This window comes from Bactrocera neohumeralis, chromosome 3 (assembly GCF_024586455.1).
Source record: "Bactrocera neohumeralis isolate Rockhampton chromosome 3, APGP_CSIRO_Bneo_wtdbg2-racon-allhic-juicebox.fasta_v2, whole genome shotgun sequence".
Lineage (NCBI taxonomy): Eukaryota > Metazoa > Arthropoda > Insecta > Diptera > Tephritidae > Bactrocera > Bactrocera neohumeralis.
The window spans coordinates 67,398,206-67,413,222 of record NC_065920.1 but is presented as its reverse complement, the minus strand read 5'-3'; the positions used below and the strand labels follow the sequence as shown (position 1 = coordinate 67,413,222).

At 36.8% G+C, this 15,017-nt stretch overlaps 1 protein-coding gene across 1 annotated transcript in view; it reads right to left on the bottom strand.

Annotated features, from left to right (window-relative positions):
- The window catches only part of LOC126752930 (protein madd-4), a 121,150-nt gene extending 106,347 nt beyond the window's left edge, over positions 1–14,803 (bottom strand). Inside the window, 2 exon segments of the mRNA XM_050463975.1 lie at positions 13,089–13,562; positions 14,696–14,803. The gene's annotated coding sequence lies outside the window, so the exon portion shown is untranslated.
- Positions 14,804–15,017: the final 214 nt, after the last annotated feature.

Genomic DNA, 15,017 nt, shown 5'->3' with positions numbered 1-15,017 from the left:
AGACTTTCAATTGTGTCCTCCTAATTATTATGTGCCATCTCTTCACTCACCTCATGCATACGGTATTTATATACGAATTTATATATATTTGTGTGTAGTCGTAGATTATTTTACGCTTTCCTTCGTTCAGAACATTCATACATTGCTAAGTGAATTGATTTTCGCTTAGCCCTCGTACCTGCTTTAACGGGGTCAGTTGAGTGTAAAAGTTTGTGGCAGACAGCGCGAAAATCTTCTGAGTAATCAATCATAGCGTCAATTTGCCAAAAGAATAAAGTTTTAGTTCTATTTGATTGAATAAAATTACGGATAATGATATAAAACAAAGTATTATATATGTGTAAAAGTTGTGGTTAATGGCTATAAAGAAAAGTAAAAGTTTAAAATTTTTATTGATTATAACAGCTCTACCTATTCCAACCAGAACAGCCAAATATGAGCTGAAGAAATTCAGAATAGATTTGGAATCGAATAACAGCTAAAACTAATTAATTTAATTTTACCGATAAAAATTAAAGATGCTTTTAGTTCCATTGGCTGTCATCTCTGGTAAAATGAGACGGATTCTCAAGGAAATGCAGAAAATGCTTGGTAAGTAATCATTGAAAGCTCTGATATACATTGATTTATGAATATATTGGGTTTGTTCAATTAAAAGCAAGCCAGTGACTTGGACTATACAATTTTATGAGAAAATTGAAAACTCGACCTGATTTCCTTCAACTCTACCCAAACGAAACCCTACAACTTTTACGTGATTCAAATTAAGCAGAGCTAATGGTTAATACGAGTACGAAGAATTTGACAAGCTGACCGACAGGGGTAATGCTCGAAAATTCTCCGAAAAGATGCGGCGACTTGCAAAAGGTTTTAAGACCAGAGCATAATTTTGTAGAATCCCCAGAGGCGATCTAGTGACTGATGATGATGATGACAGAACATACTGAAATTATGGCGAGAACACTTCTCCAGCCAGCTAAATGAAGCAGTGAAAGCATAACATCAGGAGATGGCAAACGCGTTCCCCAATCGATGACGATAGAGCCGACGTTCCATTGGCCGACCATAAAGAAGACCGAGTAGTTATTACCCGTCTGAAGAACAACAAAGTAGCGGGACCGATGGATTGCCGGCTGAGCTATTCAAATACGGCGGAACTGATAAGGAATCAACTTCTTTGTAGAATGTTGTGAGACGAAGCAATGCCCTGCTATTGGAACTTAAGCATGCTCTGTCCAATCCACAAAAAGGGGGACCGCCCAATCTTGCGCTAACTACCGTGGGATAAACCTCCTCAACATCACATACAAGGTTCTATCAATCGTACTGCGTGAAAGCCCACCGTCAACAAATTAATTGGACCAAATAAGTGTGGTTTTAGACCTGGAAAATATACTATCGACCAGATTTTCATCATGCGAAAAATCTTGGAAAAGACTCGTGAAAAGAGGATCGATACACACCATCTCTTCGTCGATTTCAAAGCTACTTTTGACAGCACGAAAAGGAGCTACCTTAATGCCGCGATGTCGGAATTTGGTACCCCTCAAAACTAATACCGCTGTGTTAACTGTCTTGAACTATACCAAGACCTCCATCAGGATCGGGAAACACCTCTCCGAGCCGTTCGATACCAAAAGAGGTTTCAGACAAGGCGACTCCCAAGCACTCAACTCCTTCAATCTACTCCTGAAGAAAATAGTTTGAGCTGCAGATATGAAGAGAGAAGGTGCAATCTTCTATAAGAGTATACAGTAGCTGGCGTACGCCGATGATATTGATTTCATTGGCCTCAACATCATGCAGACTGAATAAGGAAGCAAAGCAACTGGGTCGGGTAGCGAACGAGGGCAAGACGAAATATCTCCTGTGATCAAACAAACAGTCGTCGCACTCCCGACTTGGCTCCCACGTCACTGTTGATAGTCATAACTTCGAAGTCGTAGATAATTTCGTCTATCTTGGAACCAGTGTAAACACCACCAACAAGCCTGGAAATCCAACGCAGGATAACTCATGTCAACAGGTGTTACTTCGGACTGAGTAAGCAATTGAGAAGTAAAGTCCTCTCTCGACGAATAAAACCCAAACTCTATAAGTCACTCATTATTCCTGTCCTGCTATATGGTGTAGGGCATGGACGCTGATTTAGGGAAATGTTATGCGGAAGATTTATGACAACGGCGTATACTGCAGTCGATGGAACGATGAGCTGTACGAGATATAAGAGGAAATTGACATATGTATGTAGTTCAGTGGACTGAGAGACGGCTACGCTGGCTAGGGCATGTCGTTCGAATAGATGAAAACATTCCAAATCTCGACGTATTCGACGCAGTACCCGCCGGGGGAGGAAAAGGAAGATGAAGAATTTCAATCCATTGGAAAGACCAGGTGGTGAAGGACCTGGCTTCGCTTGAAATCTCCAATTGGCGCTACATTACAAAAAGAAGAAACGACTGGCGCGCTGTTGTAAACTCGGCTATAACCGCGAAAGCGGTGTCTACCTCAGTAAAGGAGAAGAAAGAGCGTTGAAGAGATGACAAGAGAGCTCGACATTCCTTACGAGTCTGTTCGAATAATTTTGGTACATATTTTGGGTATTAAACTGGTTTTTCCTCGACTCGAATTCGAATAAAACTGGAATTTTTTTTTAAAAGAGTAACGTGCTCAAGTTTCTTTTGTCCAAAAACGCAATGAATACCATCGATTAACCATCGTATCAACCAGATTTGGCGTCGTGTTATTTTTTTTATGTTCCCCATACTAAAATTGCCGCTCCTTGGAACCCGATCGAAGAGATAAAACAAAATTTGCCAAAAGAGCTCCAGGTCAATGAAAAGTGTTTCGAGGACTGGAAGAATCGTTGGCATAAGAGCATTATATCAGGTGGGTATAACTTTGGAGGTGGCAAAATAAATATTGATGAATATTTAATATTTTTCGTTTTATTCACATCTTCCGGGTACTTTTTTGTATATAGCCTTCTTACTCCTATACGGAAGTATGTCCGTTCAATTTAGCGATAAAAGAAGGGACTTATATTCATAGTAAAGGTTGCTATAGCACCTGAAGCTTATTGAAAAATAAGTAGTGATAATAGGATTTATAATATAAACATTATTCAATCTGTTATCGGAATATTATATTTTTGTAAGGTTAATATGTCATTAGTAGTACTTAGGAGATGTAATTGGTTATGCCTAAAAGTAATTAGCATCTTAAAGAAAATTAGTTGTACTTAAATTAACTAGTATGAATTAGCTATGAATACATACATATATGTTTGTCCTCCAAATACATATATGAGATTTACAAATTTTTAACATTATGTACCTTGGGCGGTGAGATAATGTTAAAAATTTGTAAAACTCATATTAAAGTTTTTATAAAAATCAATGATATGTACAAACAAGTAAGGAAGGGCTAAGTTCGGGTGTCACCGAACATTTTATACTCTCGCATGATAAAGTGATAATCTAGATTTCATTATACGTCATTTACATATTTTTCAAATACCGTATTTTTGAAAAGTTTTATTCCGCTATCATCATTGGTTCCTAATGTATATACTCGTATTATACAGAAAAGGCATCAGATGGAATTCAAAATAGCGTTATATTGGAAGAAGGCGTGGTTGTGAACCGATTTCACCCATATTTCGTAGATGTTATCAGGGTGTTAAGAAAATATTATATACCGAATTTCATTGAAATCGGTCTAGTAGTTCCTGAGATATGGTTTTTGGTCCAGAAGTGGGCGAGGCCACGCCCATTTTCAATTTTTAAAAAAAGCCTGAGTGCAGCTTCCTTCTGCAATTTCTTCCGTAAAATTTAGTGTTTCTGACGTTTTTTGTTAGTCCGTTAACGCACTTTTAGTGATTTTCAGCATAACCTTTGTATGGGAGGTGGGCGTGGTTATTATCTGATTTCTTCCATTTTTGAACTGTATATGGAAATGCCTGAAGAAAACGACTCTGTAGAGTTTGGTTGACATAGCTATAGTAGTTTCCGAGATAAGTACAAAAAACTTAGTGGGGGGCGGGGCCACGCTCACTTTTCCAAAAAAATTGCGTCCAAATATGCCCCTCCCTAATGCGATCCCTTGTGCCAAATTTCACTTTATTATCTTTATTTATGGCTTAGTTAAGACACTTTATAGGTTTTCGGTTTCCGCCATTTTGTGGGCGTGGCAGTGGGCCGATTTTGTCCATCTTCGAACTTAAAATGTATTAATTGCTTCTTATGGAGCCAAGGAATACGTGTACCAAGTTTCATCATGATATCTCAATTTTTACTCAAGTTACAGCTTGCACGGACGGACGGACGGACAGACAGACGCCCGGATTCCGACTCTACTCGTCACCCTGATCACTTTGGTATATATAACCCTATATCTGACTCTTTTAGTTTTAGGACTTACAAGCAACCGTTATGTGAACAAAACTATAACACTCTCCTTAGCAACTTTGTTGCGAGAGTATAACAAAAATCAATGATGTGTTCAAAAAAGGTGCGAATTAATTTGTTTACTTCTCATTAGTAGGGGCGATTGCAACAAACATGACCAGCAATAAACAAGTCATCATAAGCAACATGTAACATGTGTTAACAGACTTACATTTGAGTGCAACAATGACAATTAGCGGAAAAAGGGTGTGACCAAAACCATGGTAGGGGGAGTAAATTAGGCAAGGTGATGTACTTATATTTCCATACAACAAGTTTGTTTATATACATATATCTATAAGTACGATATATATATATATATATATACATATATTCCTATTAGTATGATGTCTGTAAGCACATTTGTTTCTACTTCAACGCATCGTCTTACGCGTGACTGAATTTATTGTTTGTGTTACAAATCTAAATGTGTGTGGTCAAAGAGAAATCATAGATATCTGCATGTATAGAAATTGTATTATTATAGATATAAGCTTATTTTTGAATAGTCGCATTTAAATGCTTCCTACACTGCAACTACTTAACGCACTCGACCATTAACTAGTTAACATATAGTATGTGTGTGTATCTATGCGTACTTGTGGGTGTAAAGCTTCAAGTAAGTTGAATCTTAAGTTAAAAAGCGATGGGAATGTGAAAATAAAAAGAGAAAAGCATAGCAATGTGCTAAGAACCAAAATGTTGTGAATTTAATTAGCCGACAAAAACAGCAACAAAATGCACCTAAAGTTATTCAACACTCCTGCTTGCAGACTAGCAGTCCAAACGCTTAAAGTTGCGTTGAAATAGAAAATCACGTACTGAAAGTGCAATAAACACGCACTCACATAAACATACATATTTGAACGAAGATAACCAGCTGGAAAATGGCAACGTGAAAAAAGCAACGACAAATACAAGAAAAACGAGACGATGCTTGCTAGACGCCTGCAAGTGGCAGGAACACCGACATAGCAACAACATTAGTACCATCTGCGGCAGCAAGAAGATGTAGCAGCAGCAAGAAAAAAGTGAAAATTAAAACAGGTAAAAGTTAGCAGCTATGACCCAGTTTGATTTCGCACGAGTGGCTTGTAAGGAGTCACACATGTCATCCAAACAAACACACTTCTCTATAATCGTAGGAAAGCTTAAACGTGTATGGTTTTCTGTGCAAAAATAGCGTCTGCATGTGTGCTAAAGTGAATCTGCAGCAACTTTATCCTTGAGCTTGAAATAAATCTTCAAATGAATTCGTTGGGCACGCTGTCGTGATATGGCCGAAAGAATGGATAGAGAGTTTCATAAAAAATAATGAAGGTGCGAAGAAACAGCAAATAGCAGAGGGCACTTCGCAACATATTAACGTTTTTAAAGAGCTACAAAATAACATAAGAAAGATACACTCTATCTAACTTTTGGTAATGATTGTGAAGCCTCTAAGCTGTGAACTATGTAATTTTGTAATACGTCTAACTGCCGAAGGACCGACTCGGTCTTATCGGCTCTATATGTTGACTGGTGCGTTAGAATCTGATATTCTTATCGATTGTCCAGTGGGAATTTCATGACATCTGATAGATTGGAAGTGAATTTATTTCGTTTTAAGTGTCAGTATGTTTGCGTTATTGGTGCGAAAATGAGCTTCGAACACAGAGCCAACATTAAATTTTATTTTAAAATTAGTAAAACTTTTACCGAAACGTTTCAATTGATGAAAGAAGTTTATGGCGATGATTGCCTATCCCGTAGCAGCGTGCACAAGTGGTTTACACGTTTTCCAATTGGACGTAAGGAAATAAATGATGATCAACATGTGGGCCAATCCGTGATCACCGGAAATTCCATCGAAACTGTGCGTGAATTCATTAAAAATCAGCCGAAATCATCATTGAAATTCATGGAAATGAAATTGAACATCTCCAAAACATCGATTTATCGCATTTTGATCGAACATTTGGGCTTACGAAAGGTGTGTGCACGATTTGTTCCGCACAAATTGACTGACGACCAAAAATTGCTCAGAATCCAACATTCGAAGGACGACCAATTATTTAACCAAAAATCACATTCTAACCATTAACCACTCCCCGTATTCACCTGATATGGCACCGTGCGACCTCTTCCTTTTCGGAAAAATGCATTTGCCCATGGAAGGAAAGCGTTATGCAGACGTAGAGGCCATTCAAAAGGCTTGCACCGGCATACTGGCGGCCATACCGGCCAAAGAGCTAAAACACTCGTTCGACATGCTTTTGGACCGTGCAAAAAGTTGTATTGAAGCAGAAGGAGACTATTTTGAATAAAGTAAATTGATTTTGCCGAAAAAATCATTTATTCTGTTTTTTTAAGTCTTGTTTACTTTGGAACTCACCTTCTATATGCTTTGGTCTGGCATTCGCCGCCATAGTTTGACCCACATCTATCCAATAGACGACATATAGTGGGTTTTCGAATAGAGATGATATGACTTCGTGGCGTCGTTTGGGTCATTTTTAATATGCCATGATATCTATTTTTATTTCGTTATTATAACCTGAACAGGGTATATTAAGTATGTCACGAAGTTTGTAACACCCAGAAGGAATCGTCGGAGACCCTATAAAGTATACATATAAATGATCAGTATGTCGAGCTGAGTCGATTTAGCCATGTCCGTCTGTCTGTCTGTCCGTCTGTCTGTCTGTATATATACGAACTAGTCCCTCAGTGTTTAAGATATCGTTTTGAAATTTTGCAAACGTCATTTTCTCTTCAAGAAGCTGCTCATTTGTCGGAACGGCCGATATCGGACCACTATAACATATAGCTGCCATACAAACTGAACGATCAGAATCAAATGCTTGTATGGAAAACTTTCACATTTCACAAAATATATTCACGAAATTCGGTATATGTTAATTTCTAAGGCAACAATGTAATCTCCGAAGAAATTTTCAGATCGTTAACTATAACATATGGCTGCCATACGAACTGAACGATCGGAATCAAGTTCTTGTTTCACATTTGACAAGATATATTCACGAAATTAGGTATATGTTATTTTCTAAAGACCCAATGTAATCTCCGAAAAAAATGTTCTGATCGGTTGACTATAGCATATAGCTGCCATACAAACTGAACACATAGTTACTAACAGAAATGCACCTGTGAAGGGTATTTAGCTTCGTTGCAACCGAAGTTAACGTTTTTTCTTGTTTTCAGTAATGTTTACAATTCCACCATGGAAAGATATACCCAAGAACAACTTGCACAAATTACAAAACTTGTCGTGCGCTTTTGACATTTTATGGTCGTAATAATCGTCCACCTGTGCTCGCTATTCGAAGAATTGCTGTAAATTCGATATAAAATTGTCCTCATTCAAGAACTGAAGCCATAAGATCACCGCATTCGTCGTGTTTTTGCTGATTTTGTCTGGAATAACTAAAAAACGATAACGATTATTTTAAGAAAATCATCTTCCCCGATGAGGCTAGATTTCAACTGAGTGGTGCGGTAAACAAAACAAAAAATTTCAATTCTAGTGCGATGAAAATCCACAAATTATTCAAGAAAAATCATTACATTCACTAAATTAACAGTTCGGTGTCGTTTTTGGTCTAGTGGAATCATCGGTCCGTACTTCTTTAGAAAATAAGTGTCAATAGCTTTACTAGCGTTACTGTCAATAGAGAGTGGTATGATCGATGATAAACAACTTTTTATGACCACAATTGGAAGAATTTGATCTTGACAACATGTGGTTCCAACAAGACGGATCTACGTGCCACACAACACGTGCAACAACCGAATTATTGCGAGAAAGATTTATAGATTTGATTATTTCAAGAAATTGTGGCATTGAATGGCATCCAAGAAGTTGTGACTCTGGATCTATAAGTTCTTTGAGTATTCCAAAGAACACAAAGTGCAGCAGAAACCCTAGCATTTTTCATATATAACCTGACAGTTTATTTTATAGAATAAATAAATTTTAGAACCAACAGGATATCAGGATGCCTTTTACCCTTTCAAAACATGTGTTTTAAAAGTAAAAAACCAAAATGCAAAAGAACATAACATCACTCTTCATAAGTTTACAGACGAAGGGAAAACGAAATAATAGAAACCATTAACATTGAAACAAAATTTAGAGTTTTGATTAATACTTTACTGATCTGGATATATACTTCTGCAGTTGATGATGCAATTGATTTCGAAGCTAAAAAATCACAGTCCTTACCTTATATCGGACTTTTGCTGCCTCTTTTAGACCTTTCGACGATTATCCGCATGTTATTTTTCGGAATTTTTCAATTAGTGAAATGCTGTCATATAAGGCAGAAATGAATTTTAAATATAAAGGTCTTTAGGGCGCTTAAAGTGTATTAGAGAAGCTAAATAAAACTATAAAACATAATTTATATTCAAATGAATAAGACTGATACGAGTATCTGCGGATGATATAAAATTTAAAATGTATTCAGTTAAAGGTATATGACCTGTCGGTAAACTTGAATAGGAATACTCAAGAATCTAATAAAGAGCTTTTACACGCAACTAGAATCTAAGGATTTTCAATAAAACTAGATCTAATATGAATCAAAAACTATTAAAGGCTAAAAATAAAAACTGGTTTGTCACCAAAAGCGTCATATAAATTGTTCAGTTGAATAATTTCCTTTTCCGCTGCCCCTTAATTTCACTCTAATCCAGCTCATTGCTTTCCATTTGGAACCACACAAACTTTCGCGTTTCCGTCAGCGTAAAATTCCATTTGCTTCTCACCAATCTGGGAAATCTGTTGAAACACAACTTTGGCTAATACCTGCACCACCTCAGTGGCAAGCAAACTTTGAAGTGCAACAGCAAACTGCGGCGAATTTCACTTGTTTTAATTCGTTTTGCCGCAGCGAAAACTTTACGACAACTTTGAAAATCTAAACATATAAAACAAAAGAAGCTACGAAAGTCAAATCAGTGGCAGACGGTAAATAAAAATAAGAACAATAAAAGCGAAAAGCAAGGTTTCGGGGAATGATGAGAAAAAGCACGCGTTAAACCGCGTGCATGTTGGCGCGCTTGGTGGCCACGAGACGGTTCTTTGCTAAGTAGCGCTGAAGAGTGTGGAAATATGTGCTTGCTGCAAGAACTTAGGACTCGTTTTACTAGTAACGACAACAATTCTCTGAAATACAACAATGTTATCCCAGCATACTGTCAGCTACGCGATAAGAGTGGTTACGAACTACTCTTACTACTCTTTTTTTAATCGAAAAGCCCGGTATTGTATTATGAAGGAATAAACAGGTTTAATGTTTAATAAATGACCGATAAAATAAATAGAAACATATAGCTGTTATGCTTTTTCGAATTGTCATACAATTTTTTCACAATAAAATTATTTTAAATATTATTTAGAATTTAGAACAGATACATCAGATACTGATAATTTAAAGAACCAAAACCGATATCTCTACGTGGAAAGTAGGCGTTATTCATTTTTATGCATATAGTCTTAAGGAGTTAGATCGGTTTACGTTTTTTATTGTCTTATTTAACTCTCCAACATCTCTGCAATATTGGCCTAAATTTTCAAGTTGATCCGAGTGATAGTTTCGGAGATACAGCCTTGAGAACTTGAGCGCTCGAGGCTAGATAAGCTAAGTGCGCCGTCTTTAAAAGCGCTTTTGTTGAAACTGTGTTTTCGAAGTCTGTTGGCAAGGTTTCTCGAGAACTTATCAACCGATCTTTATGAAATTTTACACAGGTTTTTGTGATATAATACAAGTCTTAAAGACGTCGACGAAGGATTTTTGTTCCGAAAAGAAGAAAAAATATCTTCAAATTTTCAGTTTTTTTTCTTTATCCAAGTTCTAAGTTAAGGTATTAACTAAAACACACATTTTTTTCACTTGTAAGGAGTTATCCTGCCAATGCGAGCGCATCTTTTTTTGGAGTGGTCACCGGAAATGGCGTCGCAATGGCGTTTACAATATTTTTTTTCCAAAATTTTTTGTTGGTAATGTATGCTTGTAACAATAAAAAATTCTAATAAAATATTTCACTATTTATATGAGAAAAAATTTTGAAAAAAGGCTGTTTTTACCCGTGGAAACTCATGTAATCCCCAAAAACCGAAATCTGTCGGTTTTAATCCCACAAATGATCACCTCCTTAGGGAGGAAAGGAGGTGTACAAAATTTCAGATCGATATTTAAGACCAGAAGAACTAGTTATAGGACTTCCGACGCTTCCTTTTGAGCATTACAAACATCATGGAAAACTTGGTATAACCTGTTCGAGGTATAACAAGCTCCTTCGATTTCCAGGCAACTGAAAGGTGTTCATGAGAAATTTTTTCGTATCAGAAATATGGAAATGCTTTTATGAGAAGCTTTTTATATCAGAAACTCCGAAGAGCACGCGATTAATGAGAAAATGTTTGTCTACAGTTTTATGTTGCACCAAAAATCGTGTTATCAAACAGAGCACATCTACTGCCTCTAGTCAAAAGAATGTTGCACTGGACCGCAATTCTACATATTAGCCTTTTGAATATTTTTCGTTACAATGTCTGCATTGAAAATTACACGTTTGCCAAATCATAAACTTTTTCAATTAAATTTTCGTGTTGCACTTGCAGGTATGTTGCCGGCGAGATTTGGTATTGGAGTTGTTGCAGACGAACGCATTTGCCACACACTAACCTAGCCGCTTTTAATGGTAAACTGCAGTAGGACAATCCAATTCCAAGCAGTGCTGAGTAGTTTTGTATGTTCTAAATGTTATTACGATCGTGTGTCGGTACCGAATTAGGAGGTCACAAAAAGTTATGTTAGCCGTAAGGATGGGAAAGTGTTAAATTTGCCATTGAAGTGAACAAAGGTAGTGGTTGCAAATTTTTGGTTTGCTGAAAATATTTAGGTAAAGCTCGAACAATCACATTTATGGGCGGAAACAGTAACAAAGTTACCAGAAATAAGATCTACTGATTATCTGTAAAACAACTGAGAGTTAGATGCCTGATTAATCACGAAAATTTAAAAACTCGTGCTGAAGAGATATTTTGAGGAGATCCTTGAAACTTTTTTCTGGTTTTATGAAACTCACAAAATTTAAAGGTTATTTCAACACTAGTTATCGAAAAAGTTTAATTATTTATGTGACACTTTGTCTTCATATACATTGTGACAAAAAAGTACCTGGAAATTGTAAATAAAACACAAAATATTAAATTATTCATCAATATTTAATTTCTCGTCTTCAAACACAACACAGCTGTCATAACCACTTTTTGGGTTCACTATCAGCGAATTTGGTTTTATCTCTTCGATCGATTGAAAACGGGTTAAAAGGAGTGTCAATTTCACAGAGCCAAAATTGGTGGATACAGAGTTTGGTCGATGATATTCATTGCATTTTTGGCTTTAAATTCAGTCACAATCGTGGCTCGATGCGATGGTGCATTATCGTCGTGTAAAAACCATGAATTGTTCTTTCACAATTCCTGCTGTTTTCGACTCCTTATTGACCGTCTGTCTCTTCGTAAAAATATCATGATGCACCAAAACACGCATATCAAGAAAAATAATGAACATCACCTTGATTTTTGAGCGACTTTGACGTAATTTTTTTTTCCTTTATTCCGATGATTTTTGACTTGTTTGCATGTCAAACTTATAAACCCAAACTTATTATCGCCATTTATAATGCTCTCCATGAATGTGGGATCGGAATTCGCACGATCAACCATGTCTGTGGAGACCTATTTACGGTACTCGTTTTGAAAAAAAAAATCATCTTTATTGGGACGAGTCGAGCAAGAACGCATTTCATACTCAAAATATCCACCAAAATCATGCTACCGGACTCGCGAAAATCTCAAGCTCTCTTGACACCTCTCTAACACTTGCCTGGCGATTTTCAAGCACCATATCTTTCACTTCAATAATATTTTCATCTGTAGAAGAGGTCGAAAATCGTCCAGAACGAGATCTTCAACGACCTCTCGACCGCTTTTGAAGGCTTTGTACCACTCGTAGGCTTGTATTTTTGATCAAAGTGAATCAGCGTAAGTTTTTTTTTCAATATTCGCAGAGATTCCGCACACGATATTTTGGTTATAAATATAAAATTTGAGACAAATCCTTTAGTCGATATTGTTATCCATTGTAAAAATCACAACACACTACTTAGGTGTACCGACTTAAGTAGTTGCTGCAAGCAAACTGATTGACAGATCACGCTCATATTTAGCACAGTAATTAAGGACAGTTCTACCGATTTAGAAAATACATTTTTTTTGAAAATATCGTTTACCCGTGCAATTTAGTTACAATTTCCGTGTGCTTTTTTGTCACTATGTATCTTTAAAACTTGTTTCCGGTTCGAAGAAATACTGAAAACTTGATTTTTCAACACCTTTTAACTAAGAATTCTGTATATTTATGCTTTTCTTGAGAAACTTTGTTTTCATATATACTCATTGTTCAGAGATAAAGAGTTGGTGCAAACCTGAACTCCAACTGACACAAATTTAGATTGAAAATATTTAATTTTTGTGTTTATTGATGGAATAATGAAAGACGCTGTAGAATCATACAAAATTTATACAAATTATACTGTAAAATTCTTTTCACTTCCATTTAAACTTACATTCACAAGGGTTGAAGTTTATACATCCAAGGTTGAGTGAAGATTATACAAGTATATCCAACTTTAATCCATGCAATAGTTTATGACACTTGCACAAAGAGAAAATAGTAACGCGTATTTTCCGTGATTTATACCTTGCAAATCTGCAAGAAAGATATACACTGCTTTTGGTTGCTACCAGTAAACTTTTCGGTGAACACTATTTAACCACTATTTTAGCATTATTTTTTTATAATTTTACCTTAGAAATAACTTTTAATTTTCTCTGCTTTCAAGTTTGCACACACAATTCCAGCTTTATTGCTGCAGAAGACTAGCTACTTGAAACTTTTTCACACCTTTTACGGCTTTGTTTCAGAAGAGGATGAAATAATATTTTTTGTAAAATCCTTTTGTGGATTGTTTACTTCTTTTTGCAATTATTTTTGCTGTTTTCTTTATTTCACTTTTCGCAGGGACCGATTGTGGTAAACGCTAGATAAAGAAGAAGGAAAAAATGAGAAACTGGTAGGGTAATGTGGGGCCTTTGATTGTTTTTTTATACAATTTCTTCACCGCTATATTAACACGTTGCTCGCATTGCTACGTAAATGCCATAAATGCCTTTTATTTATTTATATTTGCATAAAGCTGAAATACACTTTCACTGCACTTCCTTTTCGGGCTTTCACTTCCGGTGCACACAGCAACGACATACACACACACACACACACAATTTCAAGCGAGCATGCCCGCCACGTAACTTTAGACTTTGTGTCGGCATTATTGCGGCGACTACACAACTGTTGTTGCTTTTATTGTTGTTGCTTATTATTTAGCCTTGCAACGGATTTGCGAGACACATGCAAAGAGCCACGAGCCCTCAGTTGGGCGACGCATGGCTGCATGTGTTTATGGCATCTGTAAACACCTAACGGAACACAACAAAAACTACGAGCAAAACAAAACCAAAAACAGACTAAAACGTCGGTGTTGCAATGTGCGCTGTATTAAGTTGAAGTGAGCTTCGGGTGGCACGTAGAATTCCAACAATAAATAAATTTGTACGAATAAAGGATGTACCACAGCGGCAATGCGACGCGACGCAAGGACACAAACGCGGCGAATGACTAGACGCAGCGCGACCCGACACAGTGCGCAGCATGGCCAGACGTAACGGCTTGAGACGCCAAGTGGCACTCGGCGAGTGGGTAAAAAACAGGTGGATGAGTCTGACGCAAGCACGCGTTTAGTTGTTTGAGTATGTGTGTGTCTCTGTGTGTGTGTGTGTGTTTGAGTGTGAAACGGCGTGTGAGTGGGGACACTGCAAGGAATGTGACATCGTGGTAATTGTTTAGATGTGTGGGTCTGTAGTTTTATTTATTTTTGTAGTAGTTCAACCGAATAAATACCGGTGTTTTCTAAAATTTCTTACAATTTGAACTTTTATACACAAAAAACTTAATTCAGGATCAACCGTACACTTAACGGCAGCTTTGCTCTGCTAGCTGCCTCAAAATTTTCAAAATTTGTTTCACTTCACTTTCACTGAAAACACTTTCTTCAATTTTTTTAATTATATTTTTACATATAAACATATATGTATATATATTTTCATAACTACACACCAATATTTCAAATAAGAACTGCTCTCCAATACTATAATATACAATATTATAGGCAGCACACACAAACGCGAGATACCGAACTTTTCCCCAAAGCTAAACTATATTTAACAGCGGTCACTACGAAACTAACCGTCGTTTCGGCTCAAAAGCCAGTGCTAAGCATAGTCAAATGCTCCACACACGTAATTGAGTGCAGACGAGTGAATACTCACCTCAGCTACACGAAGCGAGCCGGTTTTACGAAGTGTTAACCCCGAGTGGTGGTTTGAGTATGATGCTATTGGAAAGGCAACAATGTTGCAGAAAAACGAGTCGTTAGCCA